Source organism: Momordica charantia (assembly GCF_013281855.1).
Source record: "Momordica charantia cultivar OHB3-1 chromosome 7 unlocalized genomic scaffold, Mcharantia_2.0 BLBB01000007.1, whole genome shotgun sequence".
Lineage (NCBI taxonomy): Eukaryota > Viridiplantae > Streptophyta > Magnoliopsida > Cucurbitales > Cucurbitaceae > Momordica > Momordica charantia.
In genome coordinates this window covers 8248933-8253679 of record NW_028275165.1, presented here as the reverse complement: position 1 = coordinate 8253679, position 4747 = coordinate 8248933, and the positions used below count along the sequence as shown (strand labels likewise).

At 40.4% G+C, this 4747-nt stretch overlaps 1 long non-coding RNA gene across 2 annotated transcripts; it reads left to right on the top strand.

Moving 5' to 3' along the window:
- The first annotated feature begins 387 nt into the window (after positions 1-387).
- Positions 388-4169, top strand: LOC148210255 (uncharacterized). 2 transcript variants are annotated; one of them, XR_015792281.1, is made up of 6 exons: positions 390-898; positions 984-1021; positions 2393-2859; positions 3014-3229; positions 3332-3461; positions 3998-4169. It is a non-coding gene; the product is annotated as an uncharacterized LOC148210255 (long non-coding RNA). The 2 variants fall into 2 exon arrangements; XR_015792280.1 differs by having other exon boundaries at positions 388-898; positions 3014-3461.
- Positions 4170-4747: the final 578 nt, after the last annotated feature.

The following is a 4747-nucleotide window of genomic DNA, read 5'->3' as shown; positions in this document are numbered from 1 at the left end:
TCTCGGGGGTTTCTTCTCAGAGATAATTTTAAATTTATCTAATTGCTCTATGTCAGTTCTTTTGAACTACTGTAGTATTTGTTGTGAGTTATTGGTTTTATGTATGTATTTAATGGTTGTTGACTGTGAGTGTATTGCCGTGGCACTTGCCTGGGTCGTTGGGTCGATTGCTTAATTCTATTAGGAGAACTAATTAAGTATAGGGAGGTGAGGTCTGCAGTCGTAATCTTTTGGAGTCCATGGGTCTTGTTTTCTTTCATTCAATTTTTAGTTAAATGGGCTTTATTAGGAGCCCAAAACTTATCCAAGAAGGGGCCTTGTGTGGATTTGTCAAATGCCCAAAACCCTAGCCATTTAGAAATTAAAACAAGGAGTTATAAAGAGAAAAGAAAAAAACCGTAGCCTTCTTTTTTCCCCATCTTCAAGTTTAGCCTCTCCATCCTCTAGGGCTGCCTCACGACTTCGCCGGCGAGCCTTCCTCCGACGACCACAACCGACGACGACACGACGACCCAGTCCACGGCGGCAGGCGCGGCGACGGCTCCATTTCACGGCAACGGGCGCGGCGGTGTGTTCGAAAACAGCGGGTGACGCACGGCGTTGGCGCAGGGGTGTGTTCGGACAGCGGGGTGTGCAGCGGCAGCGTCCGTTCGTGGCAGCGGTGGGCGGCGACTTCGTTCGTGCTAGCGGCGTGCGACGGTGTGTTCGAGAACAGCAGGCGACGTGTGGCGTTAGCGCGATGGTGTGTTCGGACAGTGGAGTGTGTAGCGGCGGCGTCCGTTCGTGGCAGCGGCGGGCGGTGACTCCGTTCGTGCTAGGATCGTGCGGGGAATATCAAACATCGGAGTTTTAAAGTGTTTTGGCGGCTACCCGTACCTGAACGAAATCGTTTCTGGCGGTAACGATGCATCTATAACACCTTAGAACTAGTTCGATGGCTGAAACTTCTATTTAATTGCTTTTTCTTTTCCCTTGCTGTTTAGGTGTTGAATCGGCGCGTGCTTTGGAAGTCTAGCAGTGTGTAAGTAGTACTGGGGGGGGGTGTGTGTGTGTGAATGTGTGCTAAATTCCTTGGATAAGCCTTTGTGTTAATATTCGCATTAATCTAGATTTGAATGTTTGTTACTCTTGATTCTGGCTGTCTTTTGTTCGTTGAGATAATTCTGGAAGAATGGATTCTATTATAATTGTTGACGCTAGATTTGGTTATGACTGAATATTGCCGTTGTTGCTGAACTTGTAGTTGTGCTGGCTAGAATGTTGTGAAGCATCTGTGGAAGTCTATGTTTCTGATTATGACTGTTGTGTCGATATTTCTGCGTATGTTGGATAGTTGAGTGATTTGTACAGGTTGCTTGGTTTCGTTTAGAATAAACCATGTAATTAAGGCGTGCATTATGCTTGTTTGTTGTTGTTGATGGACTTGTTGCATCTGTTGATGGATTCTATGTTTCATGAGGTCGTCCCTAGTTGAGCGATTTGTACAGGTTGCTTGGTTTCGTTTAGAATAAACCATGTAATTAAGGCGTGCATTATGCTGGTTTGTTATTGTTGATGGACTTGTTGCATCTGTCGTATGGTAAAATATTGGTGTGATATGCTAGCCGTGTGAGTAGGATCCCTGACATTTTGAGAAGTCTGGTTGTGGTCAATAAGGCCTAGTCGTAGGACTATTGGGTCCACCTTAATGAGTAGGTTGCTGTGACAGGCAGGATGGGTCTTTGTGAATTGGAAAACTTGTCGGGAGCAAGAGGTGGGTTCGTCGGTGTTGTATGGTTCGGGTAGGATGTGGATCGAGGGTTGATTCCCGTGAGTAAAGAGTCAGGGACAAAATGTCGGGGGTCGATACACCATTTTTGGCTGAGATGAGTGTCGAGGCTCCGGGTACAAAGGGTCGGGGGTCGGCACGATGAATCTAATTGAGACTAGCCTTGATTTTATACGGGGTGGGGGCCAAGAACCGATACGTTGATTAGACGTCGGTACCTTGGGAATAAATGTCAAGGACCGGTGTGTAACCCCAGACCTTGGGAATAAATAGCAAGGTCGAACGCCAAGCTTCTATAGAGGGTTATCGGTACCTTGGGGATAAATGTCAAGGACCGATGCGCCCCGAAGGGCTAGCCTTGGAGTACTAACTCAGGGTTTGGTATAAGTTGTATGTTGAAAGGGTTAGGAGCTAGCGGGTTGTGCAAATCAAAGCCACGATAGTTCCAAAGTTGGTTAGAGTGTCGAGAGGTCACTTTACTGTTATTAGTTCTTGATGCTTATTACTTAGATTGTTGTGTATGATGCCGATGTGATTGTGAGCATGTTGTTTGGTGTCTGTTTGTTAAGTGCTACTTACGGAGTATATTATATACTCACCCCCCTCTATGTTGTTGGTTTTCAGGTGAGAACAGGACCCTCGGTCGTGGTGATGACGTGGAGAAGGCTTGACCGAGGAGGGACCACTAGTTTTGTTTTGTTAGGATAGTTGGACTGGGATTCCTTTGCTTTCGCATTTAGAAACTTAGTGCCAGCATTGTCAGAGTTTGTTGGCTCACAGGCGTTTCTTTCTTTTGTTTATGTCCTTGTTCTTTTCTTTTTATTTCATACTTGTTCTTTATCGAGCTGTTAGCCGCCCGGATTCACTATTATTGTTTAAAACTAGGTTGAGTTGTTGAATTGTGAAAGCTAATTTTGTCGGATGTTTTGAGAAAGCCCCTTTTTCCTAAGTTACTTATCATTGCTTTATATGACAGGAGCAAGCTTCACACTGGAACGAGAAGTTGTCAGGGTTTTTTATTTTGTCGGATCGCGTCCAGATGAGCTTACATATGTTGTGGCAATTTCCATCAAAGTTCCATTATAACAAAGGTAAGCTATTAACTTTTTTTTCTGAATCGACCTTGTTATATGCTGTAACTATAGCCAATTTAGCACATTTATCAGATTTTTTAGAAAGTGACTTTCTTACCTTATCTATCTTTCATTATTCATTTATCTAATTTGGGTATTGTTTTTTCATTAGGTCTTTCACGACCCCAAAGATGTCGACAATTAGGAATGCAACTAATTGATGGATGAGCTTCGTTGTCGGGGTTGGTGTGCAGGGAACATCTTTAATTATGTAATTTTGTAATTTGTGGTTGAGAATACTAGTATATTCTAAATTAATATATTAGCTTCCTTGTTCATGTTTAATATAGTTCAACTTTGGTTGGCTTCGTAGCTCAACGCATATACGGTACTATATTATTTAAAACTTTGTTTGGATGTTATTGTTTATGTCAAGTTTTTTTAGAAAGCTCATTTTCCTAAGTTGCTTATTATTGGTTTATATGACAAGAGTAATCTTCGCACTGGAACAAGAAGTTGTAAGGGTTTGAAATGCTTGTCGAACTGCGTCCGGGTGAGCTGAAGCATGTTGTGGCCGTTTCATTCAAAGTTCCATCATAACAAAGGATAGCTATTTTAAGGTTTTCGTCATCATTCATACTATAGCATTTGAATATTAAATACTTATGAATCGAACTTGTTATATGCTGGGACTATAGCTATATTATTGAGTACGTTTACAAGGAATACTGAATATTGATTATAGACGAGGAATGTACGTTTACAATGCCTCTGCTATACTAGCTAGTTTGTGCTATATTGTTTAAGTTCATTTTGTGCTATGCTGCTGAAGGATATAGAAGAAGTGTTCGATTATTTTTGTTATTGTAACCTCTTCTGTTACGTTGGAACTTTGTTTGATCATTTTGTTGGTTATCATATCATATTGATACTTTCCTTACAGGATGATTGTACTGATATTTTGTGCTATGTAATTTAAGGATGTAGAAAAAGTGTAGACATGTCGTTTATTTGAATCGCGCTTCTTCTGTTTGGTCGTTATGTTGGTGTTTTTATTATATTATCGAGTAAGTTGATAAGGAAGACTATGAATGTTGATGAGTAGATTGATTTTTGTTTAACCATTTATCTAACTTGGGTATTGTTTTTTCATTAGGTCTTTCTTACCCCAAAGATGTCGACAATTAGGAATGCAACTAATTGGTGGCTGAGCATTGTTGTTGGGGTTGGTGTGTAAGGAACATGTTTAATTCTATAATTCTGTAATTTTTGTTTGAGAATACTAGTACATTCTAAATTAATATATTAGCTTCCTTGTTCATGTTTAATATATTTCAACTTTGTTATAGTAAATTAATATATTTGCGTGTTCGATCGACAATTTAATAATATGATATTTATATTCTGCGACATCTGCAATCAAAATTAAATACATATTCAGTGACCCTCTTTTTATCATCACAAAATAAAATTATTAGTGACGTTTTTAAACCGTCGCCGAAATACACTTTTCGTGACCTTTAAACACCGTCACAAAATACACTTCTCATGACGTTTAAACACCGTCACAAAAGGATGTCACGTGATCTCTCCTTCCCTGTTCAAGGTCTTTCCGTGACATTCTATAACCATCACGAAATCATTTTTCATGATGGTTTATGAATGTCGTGGAAGTCCATGTCTTTCATGACGCTAATAAACCGTCATGTGTGCTAATTTTTTTGACGTTTTTAAACGTCTTGTATACCTTTCGTGATGGGCGTATACGTGACGGTGTTAAAAACGTCACGAAAGATTTTTGTGACGCCAAAAAAACGTTACGGTAGACCAAATTTCTTGAAGAAGTACTTCCCACCTTCATTTTTCGATGTAATGGTGCATCTTACTATTCACCTTGTGAGAGAAG